At 39.1% G+C, this 26,762-nt stretch overlaps 1 protein-coding gene across 8 annotated transcripts in view; it reads left to right on the forward strand.

The window, feature by feature from the left end:
• The first annotated feature begins 2,375 nt into the window (after positions 1-2,375).
• INPP4B (inositol polyphosphate-4-phosphatase type II B) overlaps positions 2,376-26,762 on the forward strand; it is an 842,030-nt gene continuing 817,643 nt past the window's right edge. For 5 of the 8 annotated variants that reach the window (XR_003608999.2, XM_028102335.2, XM_028102336.2 and 2 more), the window contains exon 1: positions 2,376-2,592. The gene's annotated coding sequence lies outside the window, so the exon portion shown is untranslated. The remainder of the gene's footprint in view (positions 2,593-26,762) is intronic. The other 3 variants (XM_028102337.2, XM_088021031.1, XM_028102334.2) reach the window with 2 other exon arrangements.

Raw genomic sequence — 26,762 nt, forward strand, 5'->3', positions numbered from 1 at the left:
ATATGAGTTTAATAAACCACAGAAACATCTGAAGCCTCTAGGCTTATTTAAAGAAAACAACAAATAACTAAAAAAGGTAACTATCAGGCTGATTGATGGATTTTTAAAATGTCATGTGGTACATGTATCTGACTCCCTCCCTCCCTCTCTCTCCCTGTCTTTCTCCCTGATTCCCTCTCTCTCCCCAGAATTTAAACTTCTAGAAGATGTACACAGGTACATCATATTTTCCTCAGCAGCCCTGTGAAAGGTCGAGGTCAGCATGATCTGTGTCTGGATTTTAATTGTAAGAGCGTTTTCTGGGTATGTCACTTTAAGTGTTCATTTCCATAAAGACATCAGCCACATCTATTTTACAACTCTGTCTTTTAAAAGGAACGGTTTAGTACTTCTGGCACTGTGGCAGTCTTCATAAACACACACACGCACACACACACACACACACACACAGAGCTCCATTTCAAGTTAGAGGACAAATATGTTAAACATCTTTCCAGTTTAGTAGCAAAGCTCTGGCACCCTGATGTTCTGATATTCTTTCAATCTTTCTGTATTTTAAGAAAAGGCTGAAACTGTTGCCCAATGAGAAAGTTGTATCATCTTGCCAGCAGATCTCTATTAGCAGAATTTATCCATTGTTTCAAGCCCCAAGTATGACATAGTCTTTTTTTTTTTTCTCCAAAAATGGGTGTGTTCAGCACTGCCCCATGCAGGAGAAATCTAACTGTACAGGCTCCTCAAATGTGATCCACATCCCCACAGGGCCTGCCTGAACTGTTAGCCCCTCACTTTTCTTCTTTCCTTCTAGCTCACGTGTGATGGTGGCTGGGCATAGCAGAAAAAGCTTGAAGAGAGGGAAAGGGAAGGGCTGCAGGGGCTAAGGGAGAGAACAAGCTAAGCACAGTGTCTGGCCCATAGTGTTTAATTTATTCCATAAACATTTATGGAAACTACGACATGTAAGGCATTGTTCCAAGCTCTGAGGAAAAGTGATGGAAAAACAGACAAACAAAACACCAAAGTCTCTGTTCTCATAGATAAAGCTTATAACCTGGTGGCAGTTAAATGTTTATGGAGTGAATGGTTGCCTAGATGCAGGAAATGACAGCAGGGGTGACAGCTGGGGGCAGCAATAGCTTCCCACTTTGTGTAACTGTTAAGTGCTGACTTAACCCAAATCGACTTCACCATCCTAACATCGGGATTCCTGCATGGCAAATGTAACTCATGTGTACTAGCTTTCTCACTCCAAATGTGGATATAAAGCACTCTTAGGGAAGGGAGAGGCTGAGGATGCCTGAGTGGACTGGAGCTCGGCGTTACCAGCCTTCCCATTATCTTTGAGCAGTTCAGATAAAACCTCTGCAAGAGAACCGCCAGGTGGCACCTGTAAGGCGCAGATGGAGAGAATCATTTGCCCCACACCCCACAGCCCGGAATAACCAGGCTGCGTGCCTTCCACTGTGGTCTTGTTGGCTAGGAAGTGGGGGAATTTTAGTCTCCGTTCAGACTGCGTGATTACGTACCCTGTTTTCCTGACACCCCAAACACGCAGAGTGCAGATTTGTCCCCACGCACTCGGGTTGCCAGAGGCGTGTCACACGCGGGTTAGGAGCAGCTCGGCCTCAGGCACCCGCCGCGACGTGGGGGCTGGCGGTGGGTGGCGGTGGGCTGCCCCGAGCTGGAGGCCCAGTCAGTGCCCAGGTCTCCCTCGTCAGACCTCTACCCGGGCCAAGGCAGAGGAGTGGCAAGAGAGACGGGTCCCAGGGTGGTGGCAGGCTGAAGTCCGGGGCACGGGGGACACCGCCTCCCACTCTCGCTCACCCCCAGCCTGAGCCGGCGCTGCCAGTGGCCGGGGTCTGGGGCACCTTCTCCCGCCCGTTAGAGAAGAACCCTGTGGTTTTTCCGGCCCCCGTTTCAGCGTGGCGGCCCCGGGTCACCCTTCACCTCCACTCTGCAGCTGTGCTCCCCCCAGCCCAGGCTGGGCGACCGTCCCCGCTTGCAGAGGGTCGAGGTGTAGGGTGTCAGCTCACGGAGCAAGCGCGTTTGGGTCATTTAGGGCTGGGCGGCCGAGGTACCAACTCCACTCCATCAGTAGCGGGAAGCGAGCTGCGCCAGTTGCGAGACTGGCGCTGCCGTCGCCGCCCCTATTGGGCCGCTGGTGACACTGGGAGGAGACCGCTTGGAACGGGCGGAGGAGGAAGAGGAGCAGGGAAGGTGGGGGTGGGGGGAGAAAGTAGCAATTGTGCCAGGGGGCGTGTGAGCAGCCGGAGAGGCTGCCGCGCTGGTGACAACTTCTCCGGGGCGCGCGCGGCGGGGCGGGCGGGAGGGCGGGGAGCGAGCGGCGAGCGCGGCCGGAGCCGGGCGCCTGAGGGAGCCGCGGGAGCCTCGAGGAGACGCGGCCCGCGCCCTGCGCCGCCGCCGCCGCCTGCTCGCTTCCTCCTGCTTCTCAGCCCCGGGTGCTGAGGCTCCGGTCTATAAATAGCAGGTTACAGCTCCTGCTCGGCGTGCACACGCTCCCGAGCGAACGCAGGAAAGTCAGGCTAAAAGTGTCTGCTGCTGCTGCCGCCCCCCACTCCGCCTCCGGGAGAGGTAATTAACCCGCCCGGGATCCGAGGGCTCGGTGGGGATTTTTGCAGGGTGATGTGGGTGATGGTGGGTGATTCGCGAGGCGTTGGAGCGGGTCTGAGCGCGCGGGGGCACGTCCTGGCGGAGGAAGCTGTCTGTTTTGCATTAAGTTTCCCAGTCTCGCAGCCCCGATAGCCCCTGCAGCCCTGTCGCCGCCGGGGTGGGTGAGCTGTCTCTCCTCGGTGGCCGGGGTACCCCTGTCACCGCGCTTGCCCTGCCGCCGAGCGCCCCTCGGCCCGGCGAGCGCGCGGGTTCACCCTCTCGCTCACACTCACACTCTCTGGGCCCGGGGTAACTCTGAGCTGTGCCTTCGCTGACCTTCCAGGTCTGCGCCCACCTGCGCAATCCTTTTAGACCCCGGGGTTCTCTCTCATCCCCATCCCGGCCGCGCCACGCTGCCGCCGCCAGCCTCAGGAGAAGTCGGCTTTAAGGCAAGGGGTGGGGTGGGGGTGGGAGCGAGGGTGACTGGTACTGAGGTTTCAGTCGCCCCATGTCCTGGGTTTTCCTAAAGAGCCCCTCTCCATGACCACCCCCACCCGACCCCCCAGCAACTCATTCCCGCAGAGAAGCCCGGCGCGTCTCCTCTTGGCTGAGGAGCATCGCTTGTCCTACCCCAACGAGGTCTCTCTAGAAGGGGTTAGAAAGCGAGGGCCTGGGGTGAAGGCACGGGGAAGGAGGGTGGTGGTGGTGGGGTCATTGTCTGGAGTCCGAAAACTGCGCTGCGGGCTCCGCAACCTCTCGCGCTCCCCTGGCAGGGAGGGCCCAGGCAGAAGGGTGTCTAGGAGCCAGGGCTGGCTTCTGGGCGGACTTTCAGGCTTGTAGCTGGGAGGAAGATGAGGATGCTGGAGCTACACATACCTGTTTTTGCCCCTCCCTACGCCTCTGAAATCTCCTTCCTTTTGAGTGGTGGTTTCTGCCCCCGACGACACGGTGGAGAGGGACCCGCAGTTTCTGTCTGGGGACAGGAGGTTTTATGAGGGTGAGGATGTGCATATTGATTAGGTGGTTGTTGCTCCTGCACAAAACTTACTGGAAAAACCCGGGAGGGTTTTCTATTACTCCTGTTGTTGTTGTTGTTGTTTAATGGTGCAGATTCGCTCCTTTGCCTCTTTTGTTTTTCTTCTTCTCTGGAACCAGGTTTCCCCCGCCCCCTCTTTCTGAGATGTGTTATTTGAGGTCATTACATTTTATGTCTCCAGGTGTTAGAGTTTGCATATCTCCTTCCTCTCTGTGTGACAGAACTTGTTTATAAAGGTGTGAGTTTATAAATCAGTAAAAGCCCAGAAGACAGAGGATAAATTCATCTCTTTTCCCCTCAAGATGGGCACTAGATAGCCCTTTCATTGGTGTAAAACTGCATTTCAAAGACCTTGCTTGTAGCAGGAATTTTCTTAATGGGTCCATAGTAAACTGACTTACTGCTAAAGCAGCATATGAGGTACAAGGAATCACCAAGATCGCAGCTGGCTGATGGTGTGCAAGAAGTTGAGTAAAAAGGGGACTGGGCAAGTGGGCATTGTCTCACTTAGTAGAGAAACACATTATCTTGTGTTCCTTTTCCATATACTCCAGTAAAACACTGATAATAAGTCACAGTAAATGATCAATGGCTCTGTGATAAGTACACGGGTGTTAAAAATTAAACCTTACATTTATAGTAATGTAAAATGTTACTGCAGTGGAATGCTTTTTCAGTGTATTTCTTTAAAATGTGATTTAGAAGATTGTCCTTGAAAGGTTATGAAATTTACATGTGAAGAGAGTCTAAATGCTCAGTGTCATTAAGAAACGTGTTGATTGAAATATGGGTCTCATTTTAGAAGAATATTCTCTTTGATTAGGCAAATCAATGTTATTTGTGATGAACTAATGACCAGTTAGAATGCACATATTTATGACTGTGTTTTGCTTTTGATCTTTCCATAAAGCATAAGAAAACCCAGATAGATCAAGTTTGGTCTTGTCCCCCTGTTGTTCAAAGAAGCACACAGTCAGAGTTATAGGCAGAAAATACTTTTGAAATGTTGGATTTGAGCTTTACTTTGGGAGTACCAATTGACTGAATGACTTCATTTATCATAAGATGTTTGTGAAAAGACTCATAAACTCATCTGTTAAATTTGATTGTAGAACAATGCTATTTTATTTTAGTTGCATGAAATGGAAACTCATTAAGCTTGGGAAAAAAAACAGATATTTGTTTTAAATTTCGCAAATTGAGAGTAATTCATTTGTTTTCTGAGATTTGGGAGTTTCTTTTAGTACAAGTAGTATAAGTCCCCACATGGGTAACAGAGTTAACTTTTACTACTTTGAGGTAAAACCCAAGAGAGCAATTCTCCTAAAGACAGAAAAAAATGCAAACTGATCTCATATCTCTTAGCAACCAAGTGGATGTCAGTTTCCAGATAAGTATCCGACATTTGAGAATACAAAGTTAAAAAAATTATGAAATCATAATTAGTGAGTGAAATGCTTACTGATTATCTATTACATTTTCTTATTTCACAGTGTGCAATCCCAGCCAGTACTAATATTAGACATACAAATATCATAATTTTTGTAATCTTTGTGGAATAAGTTCTTGTCTTTCATAACCATGGGGATTCTAATAGATAGAAATGTGCTGTTTTAAATAATCTCAAGTTAAGTGTTAACATTCAGTTCAAAGTACGTAACATCTTTCTAAAGCCCTAGGGAATTTGCTTCATAGGCCATTTTGTTACTACTTTTTTTATGTTGAGATAGAAATTATTGATTATAGACCTCCTTAGGACACACTCATAAATATACATACTTCCATATTTGGGCTTAAGAAATGAGGCGATTAGATAAATAATTTCAGCTTAAACATTTATTTTTAGGTAAATCCAAATGATGATGCTACAATCGCATTTTGTGTGTGTGTGCAAATACACAGTGTTTGTTTTCCAAAACTTTAAATGCTATATATATCTGGAAAACACACTAAGATGTGTGAGAAAATTCTAAGGAGTCTTCAGAGTCTCAGGCACAGTTGTCATTTGAATCAAGACTTGTTAGTTCCTTTACTTTATACATTTTCACTACCTTGTAAATTAAAAGGAGAATTTTAAAAAGTTTTTGGAGTTTTATGGTAATATAACTATAATATAATATAATAATATAATATAGGAACCATGTTGTGTATATATCTGCAACTGCAGTGGTTTTTCTTATACGAGGCATAGTTGTAACCACTATCTTACTTCCTGGAATTATCTTGTTATAGTTGATATACCATAAGGCCAATGGAATATCTAGGAGTTACAATTGCAGATTTTTTTACTCGACTTTAATTTTTACTGGACATTGAGATGTCATGATAGATGTAATCCCAACATAGTGTGAAGAGTTGGATTTCAATACAACATGTGTTCTTAAATCATGTTTTCCAAACTGAGTTTCTTAAATTGCGATGTTTAGAGTAAATCTTTCTTCTGCCTTGGGCTGCCTTATCAACTAGGTATCTTGATTATGTGGTGAAGGCCTCAAAATAGCCCTAAGAGCCTCAAAGTAGCCTTAATAGAACTAAGTGAAATAGACTTGGCAGTAGTCATTTTGTTAAGCTGATTAAAGGAAATCTTGAGAAGTTTTCTAGATCATGTGGCTTTGATCAAAGATTCCTGTGGGAATTATCTAAATTAGTGATTTCAAGGGGATGGAGGTAACACTTCCCTTAAAGGAAAAATTCTTTCTCCTTCCCTCCTTCTTTGTCTCGCTTTCTCGCTTCTTTGTTTCTTTTCATCCATTTGTCTATCATCTGTCTATTTTTCCATGCTCTTCTGGTTATTAAAATGAAACAATACAACAAGCCTAATGCTGAAGTCACTGAATGACATTCTCTATTGTCCATCCTTTTCCAAGGATGGAAAAGTTTATAGGATATACAGGCAGCCTTAATACTCATGCTGATTTTGAATTATTGGAGTAACGACAACATTGAAAAGTATCTTCCGAGATCAAGCTAAAAGTAGAATTCATAAAAATTTCCATATACTGTTTTTAATATATCTTTTATTTATAAACTTTAAGTACTTTAGGAGAACCTGAGATTTTGATGTTTCTCAAAAAGAAGTGATTTTGAAAAAGTTAGGTAGAATGGCTTAAAGAAACCCTCTTATTATTTTTCACTATGAAAAACTTAATTGACCAAAATATGAGTCTTTCACTTTTCACTTCAGTTCTTAAAATAGGTAGTTATGTGTATTAAGTAGACCAAACTGGGGACTACCATTGCAGAATACAATGAAGCTAATAAAATATACTTCCTAACCATAGCAAATTCATCTATAGCAATCCTTTATTTAATCTAGTCTTTCAAATGATCTCATTTCATTTTCATGGGGCTTTATTTTTCTAGTCAAAAGATCGGAGATGACCTCTAGTGATTAGCACAACTGAAACACACAAAAATTATTCACCTCTGGGAAAATAAAGTAGAACTAAAAACCAGTGGCATCTGAAATTGAAATTATAACCTATAGATGAGGTGAGATTATAACTATGTCCTTAAGAAAGCTTGCAAGTATCATTAGTGATTTTTAACATCCTATGATGCCTTTTCAAACATCTTTGTATATCAGACTTGCCAGCTAAACACATATTCCACTTAGGTCATCAGCATACATCACATTCATAATAGAATATGTTGCATACTGGATGAACAGTATTAAAAAGTAACAAAAAACCCCAAACATTTCATGTCTTCATTAACAAAACCTGTAGCTTTTTATATTTACTAATCTAATCAGATCTTTCTTACATAAATTTATGAGACAGGGCTGATTTTATGGTATGTGTAATTTCATTTATTTTTAATAGCCTTCTTATATTGAATTAATTACAAATAAATACGTTTCAAATCTATCTTTCTAGATAAATTTGCTTTAAAGTAGAACATTTCCACTTTCTTGAAGACATTCATTGTGCATTTGGAGTTAAAAAGACATTTAGCACTAGGTGGCAGTGTGCAATGCTTAGTAGCCTTGTGTCATTTTCAATTGCAGTATATTCATTATTAAAGCTTTTCTTTTAAACAGAATTTATTTATATTGTGAATGTGTTAATGAAATTGAAATAAACAGGCACCTAAACCTTTAGCAGCATATTTAGAAGATCTATTGTTTGTAAGACTTTAAGGATTTGATTGTAATATTTAACATACTCTGTTTTATGTGGGGTCTGCTTACATGAGGGATTGTTAGGAGTTAATTGAATTACATACGCCAGAATTCTGCTTATGATGGAATAGGAGAAAAGGAAAGGGAAAATTAAGTGAACATGATAGGAAAGAAACCATATGGCCATTCTAAAATAGACATCATATTAACTGTTTGTATTTTAATCTTAATCCTCTCACTACACAAGCTGAGCAAAAACATCTTTTTTTCCTAGGGGGTTGAAGGCTGTGATTGTTAATTTTTCTCTATCTCATTGCTGTTGGGACAATGCAAAAAAAAAAAAAAAAGTGCGGATTGTCATACTGATGCTTCAGTAGATCCCCTAATATCCTCTGTAATAGTATGGCCCGGCCCCCACAGTGATCAAATTGGATTAGTTATGTAGCACTACAATTTACTGGTTATTAGGACAGCTGAAGTTTATCTATACCATTTTTTTTTTTGGTTAATCTAGATATCATGGCTAAATGATTAAATTATGGGTTTTGGCAGAATTAATTTATTCCATCATCGGTGCACCAGAATGGGACCTCTGCATTGTTTAGCTACTTGGTTGGAAGTTCCTTAGGATCAATTTGGTAGGCGTTTCAGCCACGTTTACTGGACGTGGCTGCTGTGGGGTTAGACACCAAGGGACAAGTTAATCAACATAAATTGACATAATTAAGAAATACACTTCTTTAAAAAAAAACTTTTTACTACATAAAATTTCAAATGTAATAAAACAACAAACTCCCGTGTACCTCCAGCCACCTTTAACAATTGTCAAATCATAGCTATTCTTGTGTCATCCAGTCCCACTCGCTTTTCCCCTCCCTTGAGTTTTTGAAATCAAATCCTAGAAATTATATCAAAGGAAATACTTTTGTGAAGTAGTTATTTACAAAAAATAGGTATTGTAGGGGGGCCTGGGTGGCTCAGTCCCTTCGGCTCAGGTCCTGATCCCAGGGTCCTGGGATCGAGCCCTCATCGGGCTCCCTGCCCCGCGGGAAGCCTGCTTCTCCCCCTCCCCCTGCTGTGTTCCCTCTCTCACTGTGTCTCTCTCTGTCAAATAAATAGATGGGATCTTTAAAAAAAAAAACAAAAGCAAACAAACCCATAAAAGCAAAAAATAGGTATTGTATGAAGGACAATTTAAAAAATAATTGTTGCAGTTAAAACACTACATATTTCACTTAAAAAGTCTGAAATCTTGGCATTAGGTAAATTAAACTCTTGACTTTGTTTCTGGAAAATACGGCAGACTTTATATAATTAGGGAATGAATTTCAATTAAGGTTCTATCTCATATATATTTTTAATCACCAGAAGTATGTAGCAATATTCCTTAAACATGTTAGGTGGTTAGTACATACTTGATAAACCAATGGCTACATTGGGCTTCTTGGATTAAGACAAATGTTGACTGTCTGCATACCTTATCACCACAGTTCTCTTATTTAACCTTTTACTTCTAAAGAGGCAGAAATAGAGCAGACCCTTGGCATGCAAGAATTCAGTTTGCATGAGTTAAGATTTTACCATTCTTCTTAAAGGTACATGACATAGTAATCTGTAGTTTTGCTGAAGTATGAATTTAAATCACCCAGTCCTGGAAACTGGCCTTTCAGTGAATGAGCTTAGCCAGTGGCCCAGAGGTTATACCTCTGGGTGATTTTGTGCTCCAGGTAACATGGCACTTCACTTTCTAGGGCTAATTATCCCTGGTGAGTGTGTTTCAGAATATGGGAATCTGAGAAATTGGTCCTCTTCTTTGAGAATATCATGGATATCCTAAAATATACCTAATAGATTTTGTGTAGAGTTAGAATTTTAAATAAATACAATTCAGATTTCAAAAAATTGGTAGTAACCACTGTGTAAATCTTTGTGACATTATGTGTCTAAGAGAAAATATAATTCTGTTGTAGAGAAAACAAGTAATTGGTATTGAAAGGGTTTATATTCCATGCCATATTCTTCATATGTATAAATTATCTGGGGAGAAAATATTAGACACATGCTATTTGTCTTTATTTTTGAAATTTACTATAATGTTTTCTTTCCTGGACTATGTTTTAAGGCTGCCTCCCAATTTATTCATGCTCTTCATATTTTCATTTCTCATTTTAAATTCAGGTGGGAGTGAAGAATGGTACATACTTAGAATAGTGTAATGAGAAATAATTGAGCCAGTTGGCTTCTAGTTGATTTCTGGGATTCTTTCTTTCCTTTTTTTTTTTTCCTACTCATTTTCCCCTTGATTATAAATGTAAAAAATCTCCGCTGAAAAAAATTTGGCAAGTAGAGACAAGTCTAAAGAGTCAGAAAAAAAAATCACCTGTAGACAGTATTGTTAACATTTAATCGTATTTCTTTCTAGGATTTCCTGTGACTCTTTTACAAAAGTTGAGATTAACCTGTGTGTGTGTGTGTGTGTGTGTGTGTGTGTGTGTGTGTGAAAATGAGTGATCTGATTTTTTTTTCCACTTAGAATTCTGTTGTTAAATTCAGTTTAGAATTTGATCGAGCAATGTGCCAGGTAGTATGTGCCAGGTACTGTGCTAGGCTCTGTTCTGGTTTACTGCAGTGAATACAAAGGAAAATCACCTTTTCCATGCCCGTAAACTATTTTTCTATCATTTTTTAATTGCTATCTGTTAGTTAGGGCTATGGATCATTATCATTTGTTTATTCTCTCAACTTAGACTTTTACATTACTGCCCACCCCCCTCGTTTACTGTTAATACACGGTGATGAATATTTCCTGTATGACCTCATTTTCTGGTATTCCTTGTCTATATTTTTCACTGTTTTCTTAGGAGTGGTTTCTAGAAGTAGTTTGCTGGATAAAGGGTATGAGCTTTTTAAAAACTTCTTATACATATTGCCAAATTGCTTTCCAGAACGATTGCACCCATTTCCATTCTCCCTGGGAGAACGTAAGTTATGTCTCCGGCCTCACCAGCACTGAGGGATATTATTTTTTTTTAATCTTGTTATTGGGAAAGGTGAAGATGACTGTTAATGACACCACCAATATCCTCATCAATAATCACAACAATAACACTTACTGAGCATCTCTTATAGGCCATTCATCATGAAAAACCTTTATATTATCTCATTTCATCTTTACAACAACTCTAAGAGGAGAACAATATTATCATCCCATTTTAAAATAGGAAACTTATTTTTTGAGAGGTGAAGTGACTTATCCAAGGTCAGGCAACTAAGAAGTGGTAGGTCCTGGCCTGTGGTTGATTTTATTTTAAATCTAGGCTTTAAAGTACTACCTTCTTCTTGTACTATTGTTTGATTAGGTGAGGCTGAACACTTTTGAAATGCTTATTTTCATTTATACTTTATTTTTTGATATGGATTCCTACCTTTAGCCAGTTTGTGTATTGGGACCTTGGTTTTCATCAGTTTTAGTGTCCTTTATGATTTAGGAGCCCTGTTTCTTTGTCATTGATGTCATCTATACTGCTTTCTTATTTTCTTTAACATATAAAAGTCAAAAACATGTGTCTAGTGAAGTTGAATGTCATATTTCTGCTGTTGCTTGTTTTGCTTAGATAATACTTTCTCATTCATAGAACAGATTAAAATTTCCCTGAATTATCCTTCCCTTAAATTTACATCCAGTTCTTCAATGGTTTTTTTTTCTCTTGAGTCCACCCAACATTGTGATGGTATATGGTGTGAGATAAGACTTAAGCTGATTTATCTCCTAAAAATAGTTATGTATTTTCCAGCAGCAGTTTCTGAATAATCCATTCATTCCCCATTTATTTGTCATTCTATCACATCATATCATATATTGTCTTATTGTAGAGGTAAGCATACACACTCTTTCATAGCGGGTTTCCGGTTCTGGTATACTTAGTCTAGTTTTCTGTCAATTCTTTTATTAATATCACACAGGTTTAAATGTTTTTATCTGCTTAATATTTGGTAAGACTGATACCCTCTTCTTTTTGATTTTTTTCTGTGTTTATGTGTAGCTTTTAAGATTCTCACTGATATTTCTTCCAGACTCATTTGAGAATATTTGGTAAGCTGTCCCCAAAATAGTTTGGGAGTTTTACTTGAAATTTTGTTGAGTATATAAATGAAATTGAGGAGAATTGGCAAGTTTACAAGATTTAGTCTTCTTATCCAGGAACCTGGTGTGTCTCTCAGTAAAGTTTTGATTTGGGGAATTTTTCATGCTTATATGTAAGGGCTTCTGTTAGACATCAATTATTTTGCCGAAATACTTTCCTTTCTCATGTTTCACTCTTCAAACTGACCAAGGAATAATACAGCCTGTCCTATGCACCATAGGCCCACATTAGCTTTGCTCATTCATATTCATATGAACTGACAGAGAGATGCCCTTGGCCTCCCTGGAAGGAGGGACCCAGGAGGCCTGAAAGCTTCTCTTCCCCATTACTGGACTAGAACCTTGTTCTAAACATTTATTTAGTTTAAATCATGGTACTTAAATTATCCCAAGAAGATACCTTTAGTATAAATATTTAAAACATCAATATGAATAATAGTGCAACTTCCTCAACAGCTTACTAATGAGATATCATCAAATTGTCCAAAAATATGTATTACTTTGTGTATCAACAGCATACAAGGCAGCAAACATTTCTCAGTTTGATATTTGGTTTCCAGTTGTCAAATCCAACATAGTTGCCTCTGAGATCATCAATTTGGGTCCATTACAATAAGGTGGTGGGGCTGGAAAAGTAGCCTGAACCTATAGCTTATTCACCTGTGCCTACACTCTGGTTATACAGGTTTTTAGAGTGGAAATCTGGAAGTATTTTCATATGCACAATTTATGAGTTTCTTAAGTGCTTTATAGCTATCTATTCCAGCTCTCTTGTGTTGATCATGGTATGTTAAACAATTTGTTTATTGGGATCAGTCAGAAGAAAAAGTCTTGCTTTTACTAACTTGAGTCCTCCAGGTTTCCTTGGAGGGAAGACTTATTTATCTCAGGCTAATGGATGCTACTTCTGCTGGTGATGTGTCTCGGGAAGCTTCAAATAGATAGGTAGGAGAAGTATTATGTGTGTGCGTGGGGTCTTCAGGCCTGCTCATCTATACTTCCAATTCCAGTTTTATTATTTCCAAGGACAATTCTGTACGGTGGAATTTTGCATGTAAATTATATACGAGCTACAAGTATTAGGGTTTAGTGAGAACTATGTTCATTTCCCTGCCTAAAATTGCAAGAGCTCGCCCATGGATGGGTCACCAAATCTGATTCTAGTAACATCCACTTTTCATTTCATAGGCTAGATCATAGAGCTCAACAACAAATGACAGCAAGAGGAGAGCTTATAATTTGCTTCTGTTAAGATTTTCTAATTTCCATGCCTAGGTTTATATATTTCTTTTTAGTTGAATGCTTGAAGCAACAATGCACTAGCAGTGATAAAAATCCTCTCAAAGCCTCAAGAGACTTTTTCTACCAATTGTTGAAATTTCCCTGTCAAAATCTCTTGGGGGATATGATGCTAAGAAAGAATATGTGAGAGAAAAAATAGACTAGTGCAGACAGTATGTAGGAAAGAAATTGTAATCTGCTTCCAGCACAGAAACACTAATTATAATAAAAATGATAAAAATTCACTGAAAAATACAGCTTTGGTTCAAGAAGGCACCTTCAAAAACCTTTAGTTTAACTATTTCTGTTCTCCATTGTAGGATGACCAATATTTTCATTTGTTTGGGACCGAAGAGTTTCAGGACTAAAGTCAGGAAAGACTAGAGCAAATGGCATGGTTGATCATCTTATCTCCACAAACATGGTGAAAAATATACGGAGAGTAATAGGTGTAAGTTTTTAAGTAATCTATTGTATTCAGTAGAAAGAAAAGACAATTTTTGGTTATAAAAGTGTTACTTCAACATTCTATGAATAAAAATGATACAAAATCTGTACTCAAGTTTTCCTTTGTTGGCAGAAACTCAATATTTTTTATTTATGTACTTATACTTATTTATTCATAATTTATTCCCTGAATACTTCTAAAAATGATTTGAGATGGCTTACAGTAAAACCATGTATAGAGATACTGAGCTTTTAGAGCAGTTCAATAATAATGTAAAAGATATATTTTGGAGCTTGACTAAAAGTAGTATGCCTTAAATATTAAATTTGATAATATGAATACTACCCAATGCAAGATCTGAAGTGCTCTAGGTAGGAAAATATATATTGGGAAATTTATAATCACTACCCAAATCCTATGATTTTGGATAAAAAGGTAGCAATTATTTGAGCAATTGTTTGATATTATAAGGCTCTCACCAGATAGTCTGGGTGAGGTATTGAGGAGAGGCCCAATATAGAAGAGCTCTGGATCCATCCAAGTAGGAATAGCAGCTTTCTGTCACATGCATGTTTTTGATTCTGGCTCCATATATTCTAGCATTAGACGCAGTTGTTTTGCATTGAAAAGACTGTTGCGTTTATTAAAAAGACCTGGTGTAGGTCTTTGTTCTTCGAAATCTAGACCATAGTCATTTGGGGAAAGTCATTGTAATCTATCTGAGCCTCTCATCTATTAAGTACAGATAATAATAACTATCCCATAGATTTGTTTTTGTTTTTTTTATTATGTTATGTTAATCACCATACATTACATCAATAGTTTTTGATGTAGTGTTCCATGATTCATTGTTTTCGTATAATACCTAGTGCTCCATGCAGTATCCCATACATTTGTAGTGAGAATTAAGTGGGATTGTATAGGAAAAAAGACACAAAATATGCTATAAAAGCATAGTATTAAAAATATTGATAACTATTAATATAATTATTTTCCTATTATTATGTCCTATACCCAGAACGATTATATAGGACTTGATTTTAGCCCTAAATGTAACCAAGGACACTATCTACATTCATCTTGGATAGGGACAGGTGGCCAAGTCTCTTTAATAGATATATTTATTCAAATTTATCCAAGTTAGCTAATTTAATTTTTAGTTAAAATTTTTAAATTACAGGGGTGCCTGGGTGGCTCAGTCTATTAAGCATCCAGCTCTTGATTTCGGCTCAGGTAATGATCTCATGGTCATGAGAGCAAGCCACGTGATGAATGGGCTCTGCACTCAGCGGGGATTCTGCTAGAGATTCTCTCTCTTTCCCTTTGCCCCTCCCTCCCCACCACTTGCATGTGTGCATGTGCTCTCTGTGTCTCTAATAAAAAATTTAAAAGGGGGCGCCTGGGTGGCTCAGTCGTTAAGCGTCTGCCTTCGACTCAGGTCATGATCCCAGGGTCCTGGGATGGAGCCCCGCATCGGGTTCTCTGCTAGGCGGGAAGCCTGCTTCTCCCTCTCCCTCTCCCCCTGCTTGTGTTCCCTCTCTTGCTGTCTCTCTCTCTCTCTGTCAAATAAATAAATGAATAAAATCTTTAAAAAAAATTTGAAAGGGAATAAAAGTAATTCAACTTTCTACAAGCAGTTTATATTTAGGTTTTAAGAACTTAAAAAAGGCTCATTAAAAAACAAAACCTCGGGGTGCCTGGGTGGTTCAGTTGGTTAAGCTTCTGCCTTTGGCTTAGGTCATGATCCCAGGGTCCTGGGATTGAGCCCCATGTAGGGCGCCCTGCTCAGTGTGGAGCCTGCTTCTCTCTCTCCTGCCCCTCCCCATGTTCATGCTCTCTCTCTCTGTCAAATAAATAAATAAAATCTTTAAAGAAAAAAATTTTAATTACAAATGTAATTAATTGACTCCATAGGTATAATAAGTGAAATTGCCTCATTTTTGTGTAGCAGCCATCTAAGGTTTCTAGAATAAATGACAAAAACACAAGTATGTTTTAAAAAATTTAAAGCCTTAGACAAAGCAGGGTAACACACTTTTTAAAAAAAAATTGAGTTCAACTGTCTTCAGATGAGGTATGTCTATTCAGATGGCAACAGTCTCTACTGCTCCCTGTTTTCGTACTCCACTTATGTGTGTTAATTGCCTGACTCTTGCAGGCATTTGAGCTTATATATCTTTTAAACTTGAAAAAAACAAAAACAAAACCAAATGGATTACATAGTCCTCAAGTTATACTTTATGTATACTATCACATAAAACAAAGCTCTTGTAAAAGGTAACATATACTTCAATGTTATGTTTTCTGGTAGTGTTTTGGTTTGACTATACTCTATGGTTACTTATAGCTTAAAACTTGAGTTAAAATAGAATGATAGACTTGGCCTTATTTTGTGAAAATTAAGAACCTAGTACAGATCCTCATCCAAATATGCAGTTATTTCCTCCTGCCAAATGGAGGAGGGCTAAGGAATTATCTGTGGGCATAGCTAAGAAATGTTTTCAAAAACAATTCAGAGTCTACTCTGATGAGTTTTAAACCGTAATCTCCTTATCTATAAACTGGTTCATTAACACCCACTTGCAAAAATGTTATGAGGATTAAATATAATGAGTGTAGAGTGTACCATGTCAGAACATGGTAAGTCTTCAAGCTCCTTTATTACTATGGTTAATACTTTTTATTTTTATATGAATGAACAAGGAATTGAGATATTAGAGTTATCTGACAATATTTTCTAAACTTTTGAGAGAATTTTAAATGAAATCCTAGTATATAAAGTGATATAAAAACAATATTAAGATGGATGCATTTTTGTAAATTCACATTTAAAAATATGCTTACTGATCACATCAATCATATCAATATGATCAATCAATGAAAACAAGGAGGTTCCTTTGCTGAACACAAATACATAAAGTCTGGACATATAGAATAGTTGTGCAGTTATATCAACTTCATCATGCAATTTATTTTTTATTTGTTTATTTTTTTCTTACAATTTTATTTATTTACTTGACAGAGAAGGATACAGCGAGAGAGGGAATACAAGCAAAGGGAGTGGGAGAGGGAGAAGCAGGCTTCCCGCCCAGCAGGGAGCCCGATGCGGGGCTCAATCCCAGGACCCCGGGATCATGACTCTAGCTGAAGGCAGACGCTTAACGACTGAGCCACCCAGGTGCCCCTATTTGTTTATTTTTTAATTTGGTCTCTTTATTTGATTTTTGTTCATTTGGTATTTTTATTTTGTGTCTTTGTTTGGTTTATATGGCTTCTTCATCTAGATTACTAATTTCTCAAGGATGGAGAATCTTTTGGCCCCAATACCCAGTAGAATGCATGGCACATGATAGGCCTCAAAAATGTTTTTTGGATAAATGAATAATCAGCAGAATGGGGCTTATTCTACCTGAGAAAAATCACTGTGCTGTTAAAGGTGTTAGAGTTTGAAAAGGACAGGAAATGGCATAATAAAATAGCTGGCCTAAAAATGGTACTTTCTAGAAGAACTTTAATCTATTAGTAAAGCTCTTGCTATCCCAGGAAAGAATCTGGTCTTTGAAAAGTCAGCATGCATGTGTGTGCATGCGCACAAGTGCACGCACGCACACGTATGTATGCTCCTTTATGCAGGTGCATTTATAAGAATCGGCGAGGGACAAAGTGAGGGAAATGAGAAGGGAATGAACATTTGTAGAGGGCCTGCCATGTGCTTGGCACTTACCAAGCACATTGACTTGGATATGGTCTACCCTTCTTGAGGATATTTGCTGCACCAGAGCCTGTATAAGTATGCCCACTGAGGGGCACCTGGGTGGCTCAGTTGGTCAAGCATCTGCCTTCAGCTCAGGTCATGATCCCAGGGTCCTGGGATAGAGCCCCACATCGGGTTCTCTGCTCAGCAGGGAGCCTGCTTCTTCCTCTCCCTTTGCCTGCCACTCCCCCTGCTTGTACTCTCTCTCTGTGAAATAAATAAATAAAATCTTTTAAAAAAATAGAAAACTGATTAAAAAAATATGGCCAGTTAAATGTTTATTACATTTCAGCAAGTGGAATATGGAAAACAATTACAAACTATAGGTAGAACTTCTGTCTTTTTGAGGCTGAGTAATTTTTAGTTTTTGTTTTGTTTTGTCTTTTAACCACACCTTTCTTATCGATGAGAATCAGCATAAAAGGTTTTGGTAAATTGGAAAAAAAATCCCCATGGGAACTCACATATGTGCTCTATTCTGCTGAAAATAACAATAGCTAGCATTTATTGAACAATAAGAGTGCTTTACTCACATTTATTCCCATCAATTGTATGAGGTAGGCACTGCTGTTACTCCCATTTTACAGGTGAGAAAATTAAGGCACAGAAAGGAAATATGACATGCTCTAGTTACATATTTAGGAAGTGGTAGATCCAAGATTCTGAGCCAATTTCTTAAGGACCCCACTCTTGCAATTTGACTCTTTGAATATCAGCAGCAGAAGTAAGAGGAAGCCTTGCATTCTTCTTGCTAGTTCTATGTTGGATGTTCTTCACTGAGCTTCAACTGATAGGAAAAGAAAATGATTGCTCTCTTGAGGGTGGCTTGCAGCCATGGTGCCAGAGGCAAGCTGTGCTCTCCCAGTTGTGGTCGTGAAGGGTGAAGGAGATGATTCCAATCCAAGAGAAAAGCTGACTAAAAACAATGTATGTATCTGCAGGACAATTCCCTTTGCCATTTGTTTCTTCTTTTAGATGGGCAAATGGCTATTTAGCTCTGGTTGGATCAATCCATTGAATATAAATATATATAATATCTGGAGGTGGAAGGAAACATCTGCTGTGTTTTTCGTGAGAGCTTAGAATCCAATGTGCTTCATTTACAAGGTCATTTTACATGCATTGGGCACACTTAAAAATTTTACTTGTCACTGAATTTTCTACTCAGAACATTCCACATAAGTAGAAATAAATGTTAACCTCTGTAAAATGCACTGGTTAAAGCCATCTATAGAAGTTGGCAGCTAACTGTAGAAAAACCACTGTACAGGCTGGATTGTTTTTCCCTCCTGCTGTCTTAGAAGGTATATCTTGAGCACAAAATATATTTTATTTTTAGGAGGGATTTGTTTACACTGTATGGTGCCAATGTTGCCAAGGTTTATTTGTACCATGGCTACTTATAGTACAGATACCAGTGGGACCTTATCTACACTGTATGAACAATATATTTGAAGAAAATGAGCACACCTTGGGTGACAACTCTTCATGAAGATAAGCATACATTAAATCTCATTCTATGAAAAATTTTCTATTTCTTAAAGGAAGACAGTGTTTTGAGCTAACCTTGAGTGACCATTGCAGATTTGTTTGCCGGTCTCTATGGGGAGGTTCATTTGCAGATCACCCAACATAGAGGCTTAATCTTGGGAAGAGGAAAAAATGCTTTTAGAAAAACACTAGAGGAATTGGTGTTTTCAGCCTGATCATAATTCACTGAAAGCACAAGGGGATCTGTATGAACCATGTTCTTTAAATTAATGGATAGTGAGAAGTCTTTCTTCACCCTTGTGAATCCTTGTAGAAGACATTTGCAGAGAAATTGCTGGAGCTGCTCCCCCATGGGGAGATTAATGTTTTAATATGCAAAAGCAGACAACTCACATTTCCTTTGCTCAACAGTACTCTGAGCTGCAGTCTTACTGCTTTATTTTCTCCTTATAGCTTGTCTTCCTAACAACTTTTGTAGAGTCAAATAGAGCCACTAATGTGAAGCCATATCCTTGGTTGAGACTTGAGGACTCTGCTACATGGAACCACCACGCAATTTGTGACCTAGATCTGGTGGAATTAATATCTATGTGTAGATATGAGATTCTTCTGCTCATCCATTTGAATTTTCTACTGGAGTGACCAGCATCAAAGTTAGGCACTGGAAAATGTTCTTAGGGGAGGATGTACCCTAAGGCTCTCTCACCACTAATTTCTAGTAAAAGTGGAAGCCAATACAAGCTTTATTTTTAACAACTCCCCACCAATCAACTCCACTCATACATCTTGTCACCATCTTCTCCTCCTTCCTGGATGGCCAAACTAAGCCCCACACGTTTACACACAACTTATCTTATCATGAAATCTTAGGGATCTCTACATGGCCATCATTCCTTATCTCATATCTTTACTTCTCTGCCTCCTTCCAATGAGCAGTGAATACAGGCAAGATTTTCACATGTTCAAAAGAGTAAAACACCCTCTCTATTGCATAATCCACTCCAGCAACCTCGTTTCTCTTCCACGGGACAGCCAATTATCTTGGAAGATATGTTCACAGTTTCCTATACTTTCCCATTTCACTGAAGTCTGATCTCTACCCTCACAGCTCCAATGAAACTGCTTTCACCAGGGTCACTAAGAGACTTTGTGTTACATTCCACAGGTAGTTCTCTGTCTTTATCTCACTTGGCCACTTGGTAATATCAGATCGTGTTAACTATTCCTTTAAAAAATTCCTCCTTTGTTTTTCTTAACATTGATTCTCCTTTAATTTTTGAATGTAAAATTTTTTTATTATGTATATAAAATGTCTGTATATTACAAGAAAAAGTAATCAAACATGCTTGTGTCCCTCTCTCCTAACTGAATCCCACTTTGATTGGAATTACACTAAATTCTTAGATCAATTTAGGTAAACTTGACCTCCTATAATGTTGATTATAATTTTGTATCCATGATCATAATGTAGCTCTCTCTTTTTAGTGTCTTTCAACACAATTTGAACATTTGCTCTATAAAAGTCATCTACATCCTGTGTTCATTTTATTTTTAGGCACCTTATTTTTATTGTAGTTATTTAAAATGCTATCTTTTTTTTATTATGTTATGTTAATCACCATACATTACCTCATTAGTTTTTGATGTAGTGTTCCATGATTCATTGTTTGTGCATAACACCCAGTGCTCCATACAGAACGTGCCCTCTTTAATACCCATCACCAGGCTAACCCATCCCCCCACACCCCTCCCCTCTAGAACCCTCAGTTTGTTTCTCAAAGTCCATATGGTTTTTGTTTCTCAAAAACCATAAGACTATGGTTTGTTCCCCTTCCAATGTCCCCCCGTTCATTTTTGCCCTCTTGCTATCTTTTTTTTAACATATATTGTATTATTTGTTTCAGAGATACAGATCTGTGATTCAACAGTCTTGCACAATTCACAACGCTCACCATAGCACATACCCTCCCCAATGTCTATCACCCAGCCACCCCATCCCCCCACCCCCCTCCCCTCTAGAACCCTCAGTTTGTTTCTCAGAGTCCATAGTCTTATGGTTTGCTCCCCTTCTGATGTCCCCCCATTCATTTTTCCCTTCATGCCATCTTCTTTTATTTATTTTTATTTATTTTTTAAGATTTTATTTATTTATTTGACAGAGAGAGAGCACAAGCAGGGGGAGCAGCAGGCAGAGGGAGAGGAAGAGGCAGGCTCCCTGCTGAGCAGGGAGCCCAATGCAGGGCTCGATTCCAGGATCCCAGGATCATGACCTGAGCTGAAGGCAGATGCTTAACTGACTGAGCCACCCAAGTGCCCCTATCTTCTTTTATTTGTAACATATATTGCATTAATTGTTTCAGAGGTACAGATCTGTGATTCAACAGTCTTGCACAATTCACATGCTCACCATAGCACATACCTTCCCCAATGTCTATCACCCAGCCACCCCATCCTTCCCATCCCCCACCACTCCAGCAACCCTCAGTTTGTTTCCTGAGATTAAGAATTCCTCATATCAGTGAGGTCATATGATACATGTCTTTCTCTGATTGACTTATATCACTCAGCATAACACCCTCCAGTTCTCCAGTCGTTGCAAATGGCAAGATCTCATGCCTTTTGATGGCTGCATAATATTCCATTGTGTATATATACCACTTCTTCTTTATCCATTCATCTGTCGATGGACATCTTGGCTCTTTCCACAGTTTGGCTATTGTGGACATTGCTGCTATAAACATCGGGGTGCACGTACCCCTTCGGATCCCTACATTTGTATCTTTACGGTAAATACCCAGTAGTGCAATTGCTGGATCGTATGGTAGCTCTATTTTCAACTGTTTGAGGAACCTCCATACTGTTTTCCAGGGTGGTTGCACCAGCTTGCATTTCCACCAACAGTGTAGGAGAGTTCCCCTTTCTCCGCATCTCCGCCAACATCTGTCGTTTCCTGACGTGTTAATTTTAGCCATTCTGACTGGTGTGAGGTGGTATCTCATTGAGGTTTTGATTTGGATTTCCCTGATGCCGAGCGATGTTGAGCACTTTTTCATGTGTCTGTTGGCCATTTGGATGTCTTCTTTGGAAAAATGTCTGTTCATGTCTTCTGCCCATTTCTTGATTGGATCATTTGTTCTTTGGGTGTTGAGTTTGATAAGTTCTTTATAGATTTTGGATACTAGCCCTTTATCTGATAGGTCATTTGCAAATATTTTCTCCCCTTCTGTCAGTTGTCTTTTGGTTTTGTGGACTGTTTCTTTTGCTGTGCAAAAGCTTTTTATCTTGATGAAATCCCAATAGTTCATTTTTGCCCTTGCTTCCCTTGCCTTTGGGGATGTTTCTAGGAAGAAGTTGCTGTGGCTGAGGTCGAAGAGGTTGCTGCCTGTGTTCTCCTTTAGGATTTTGATGGACTCCTGTCTCACGTTTAGGTCTTTCAACCATTTGGAGTCTATTTTTGTGTGTGGTGTAAGGAAATGGTCCAGTTTCATTCTTCTGCATGTGGCTGTTGGCTGTCCAATTTTCCCAACACCATTTGTTGAAGAGACTGTCTTTTTTCCATTGGACATTCTTTCCTGCTTTATTAAAATGAGTTGACCATAGAGTTGAGGGTCCATTTCTGGGCTCTCGATTTTGTTCCATTGATCTATGTGTCTGTTTTTGTGCCAGTACCATACTGTCTTGATGATGACAGCTTTGTAATAGAGCTGGAAGTCTGGAATTCTGATGCCGCCAGCTTTGCTTTTCTTTTTCAATATTCATCTGGCTATTCGGGGTCTCTTCTGGTTCCATACAAATTTTAGGATTATTTGTTCCATTTCTTTGAAAAAAGTGGATGGTATTTTGATGGGGATTGCATTGGATGTGTAGATTGCTCTAAGTAGCATTGACATCTTCACAGTGTTTGTTCTTCCAATCCATGAGCGTGGAATGTTTTTCCATTTCTTTGTGTCTTCTTCAATTTCTTTCATGAGTATTTTATAGTTTTCTGAGTACAGATCCTTTGCCTCTTTGGTTAAAATTATTCCTAGGTATCTTATGGTTTTGGATGAAATTTTAAATGGGATCGGCTCCTTGATTTCTCTCTCTTCTGTCTTGTTGTTGGTGTATAGGAATGCTACTGATTTCTGTGCATTGATTTTATATCCTGCCACTTTACTGAATTCCTGTATGAGTTCTAGCAGTTTTGGGGTGGAGTCTTTTGGGTTTTCCACATACAGTATTATATCATCTGCAAAGAGTGAGAGTTTGACTTCCTCCTCGCCGATTTGGATGCCTTTGATTTCTTTTTGTTGTCTGATTGCTGTGGCTAGGACTTCTAGTACTATGTTGAATAGCAGTGGTGATAGTGGACATTCCTGCCACGTTCATGACCTTAGGGGAAAAGCTCTCAGCTTTTCCCCATTGAGAATGATATTCGCTGTAGGTTTTTCATAGATGGCTTTTATGATATTGAGGTATGTACCCTCTGTCCCTATACTCTGAAGAGTTTTGATCAAGAAAGGATGCTGTACTTTGTGAAATGCTTTTTCTGCATCTATTGAGAGGGTCATATGGTTCTTGTTCTTTCTTTTGTTAATGTATTATGTCACATTGATTGATTTGCTGATGTTGAACCAACCTTGCAGCCCAAGGATAAATCCCACTTGGTCATGGTGAATAATCCTTTTAATGTACTGTTGGATCCTATTGGCTAGGATTTTGGTGAGAATTTTTGCATCCATGTTCATCAAGGATATTGGTCTGTAATTCTCCTTTTTGATGGCATCTTTGTCTGGTTTTGGGATCAAGGTAATGGTGGCCTCATAAAACGAGTTTGGAAGTTTTCCTTCCATTTCTATTTTTTGGAACAGTTTCAGGAGAATAGGTATTAATTCTTCTTTAAATGTCTGATAGAATTCCCCTGGGAAGCCATCTGGGCCTGGGCTTTTGTTTGTTGGGAGATTTTTGATGACTGCTTCAATTTCCTCAGTGGTTATAGGTCTGCTCAGGTTTTTTATTTCTTCCTGGTTCAGTTTTGGTAGTTGATACGTCTCTAGGAATGCATCCATTTCTTCCAGATTGTCTAATTTGCTGGCATATAGTATCTCATATGTTCTTATAATTGTTCATATTTCTTTGGTGTTGGTTGTGATCTCTCCTCTTTCATTCATGATTTTATTTATTAGGGTCATTTCTCTTTTTTCTTTGATAAGTCTGGCCAGGGGTTTATCAATCTTGTTAATTTTTTCAAGGAACCTGCTCCTAGTTTTGTTGATCTGTTCTACTGTTCTTTTGGTTTCTATTTCATTGATTTCTGCTCTGATCTTTATTACTTCTCTTCTCCTGCTGGGTTTAGGCTTTATTTGCTGTTCTTTCTCCAGCTCCTTTAGGTGTAGGGTTAGGTTGTGTATTTGAGACCTTTCTTGTTTCTTGAGAAAGGCTTGTATTGCTATAGACTTTCCTCTCAGGACTGCCTTTGCTGCATCCCAAAGATTTTGAACAGTTGTGTTTTCATTTTCATTTATTTCCATGAATTTTTAAAATTCTTCTTTAATTTCCTGGTTGATCCATTCATTCTTTAGTAGGATGCTCTTTCGCCTCCATGTATTTGAGTTCTTTCTGACTTACCTCTTGTGATTGAGTTCTAGTTTCAAAGCACTGTGGTCTGAAAATATGCAGGGAATAATCCCAGTCTTTTGGTACTGGTTGAGACCTGATTTGTGACCTAGGATGTGATCTATTTTGGAGAATGTTCCATGTGCACTGGAGGAGAATGTGTATTCTGTTGCTTTGGGATGGAATGTTCTGAATAGATCTGTGAAGTCCATTGGTCCAATGTGTCATTTAAAGTCTTTATTTCCTTGTTCATCTTTTTCTTAGATGAAGTGTTCATTTCAGTGAGGGGGCTGTTAAAGTCCCCCACTATTATTGTATTGTTGTTGATGTGTTTCTTTGCTTTTGTTATTAATTAGCTTATATAATTGGCTGCTCCAAATTAGGGGTATAGATATTTACAGTTGTTAGATCTTCTTGTTGGATAGACCCTTTAAATAGGATGTAGTGTCCTTCCTCACCTCTTATTACAGTGTTTGTTTTAAAATCTAATTTGTCTGATAGAAGGATTGCCACCCCAGCTTTCTTTTGGTGTCCATTAGCATGGTAAATGGTTTTCCACCCCCTCACTTTCAATCTGGGGGTGTCTTTGGGTCTAAAATGAGTCTCTTGCAGACAGCATATCGATGGATCTTGTTTTTTTATCCAATCTGATACCCTGTGTCTTTTGAATGGGACATTTAGCCCATTTACATTCAGGGTAACTGTTGAAAGATATGAATTTAGTGCCATTGTATTGCCTGTAAGGTGACTTTTATTGTATACTGTCTCTGTTCCTTTCTGGTCTATGTTACTTTTAGGCTCTCTCTTTGCTTAGAGGATGCCTTTCAGTATTTCTTGTAGGGCTGGTTTCGTGTTTGCAAATTCCTTTAGTTTTTGTTTGTCCTGGAAGCTTTTTATCTCTCCTTCTATTTTCTATGACAGCCTAGCTGTATATAGTATTCTTTGCTGCAATTTTTCTCATTTAGTGCTCTGAATATATCATGCCAGTCCTTTCTGGCCCTCCAGGTCTCTGTGGATAGGTCTGTTACCAGTCTAATGTTTCTACCCTTGTCGGTTACAGATCTCTTGTCCCAAGCTGCTTTCAGGATTTTCTCTTTGTCTCTGAGGCTCATGAGTTTTACTATTAGATGTCGGGGTGTTGACCTATTTTTACTGATTTTGAGGGGGGTTCTCTGTGCTCCTTGGATTTTGATGCCCGTTTCCTTCCCCAAATTAAGGAAGTGCTCTGCTATAATTTGCCTCAATATACCTTCTGCCTCTCTCTCTCTTTCTTCTTCTTCTGGGATCCCAATTATTCTTATATTGTTTCATCTTATGGTATCACTTATCTCTCAAATTCTGCCCTCGTGATCCAGTAGTTGTTTATCTCTCTTTTTCTCAGCCTCTTTATTTTCCATCATTTGATCTTCTGTATCACTAATTCTCTCTTCTGCCTCATTTATCCTAGCAGTTAGAGTCTCCATTTTTGATTGCAGCTCATTAATAGCCTTTTTGATTTCGACTTGGTTAGATTTTAGTTCTTTTATTTCCCCAGAAAGGGTTTCTCTAATATCTTCCATGCTTTTTTCAAGCCTAGCTACAATATTTAAAATCATCATTCTGAACTCTATTTCCAGCATCTTACTAATGTCCGTACTGATTAGGTCCCTGGCACTCGGTACTGCCTCTTGTCTTTTTTTTGAGGTGCTTTTTTCCGTCTTGTCATTTTGTCCAGAGGAGTATAGATGAATGAGAGAACAAAATGCTAACAGGGTAACAACGACCCCAGAATAATATACACTAAACAAATCAGAAGAGACCTGAAACTGGCGGAAAAAAGGGAAAGAAAGAAAAAGGAACGAAAAATATTAAAAAACAAAAGAAGACATAATATGATCAAATATGATCAGGCTGGTGCATAGATCAGTGACACACACTAGATTTTGGGCTTATTTTGGTCTGTTGAAGAAAGTGCCTTCCAAAATTTTAAAGAAAGAAAAACTTGTATATGAACAAAAATAAGGGTAAATACAATGAAGGTATGGAATATGACTGTAAAGATGAAAATTATAAAAGATTTTATAAGAGGAATTGATAAGAAGTTGTTTGAAAAAAGAAAGAAGAGAAATTAAAAAAAGAAAAAAGGGAGAGAATGTGATCAGGCAGGAGACTAGAACAAAGCCATACACTAGAGATTTAGGGTATATTTTGGTCTGTTAGAAGAAACTGTGTCCCATTATTTTGAAGACAGAGTAACATATATATACATATATGTGTGTGTATATATATATATATACACAC

The sequence above is a fragment of the Eumetopias jubatus genome, unplaced genomic scaffold, assembly GCF_037043125.1.
Source record: "Eumetopias jubatus isolate StellerSeaLion01/CBP00866 unplaced genomic scaffold, mEumJub1_p1.0 scaffold_2, whole genome shotgun sequence".
NCBI lineage: Eukaryota > Metazoa > Chordata > Mammalia > Carnivora > Otariidae > Eumetopias > Eumetopias jubatus.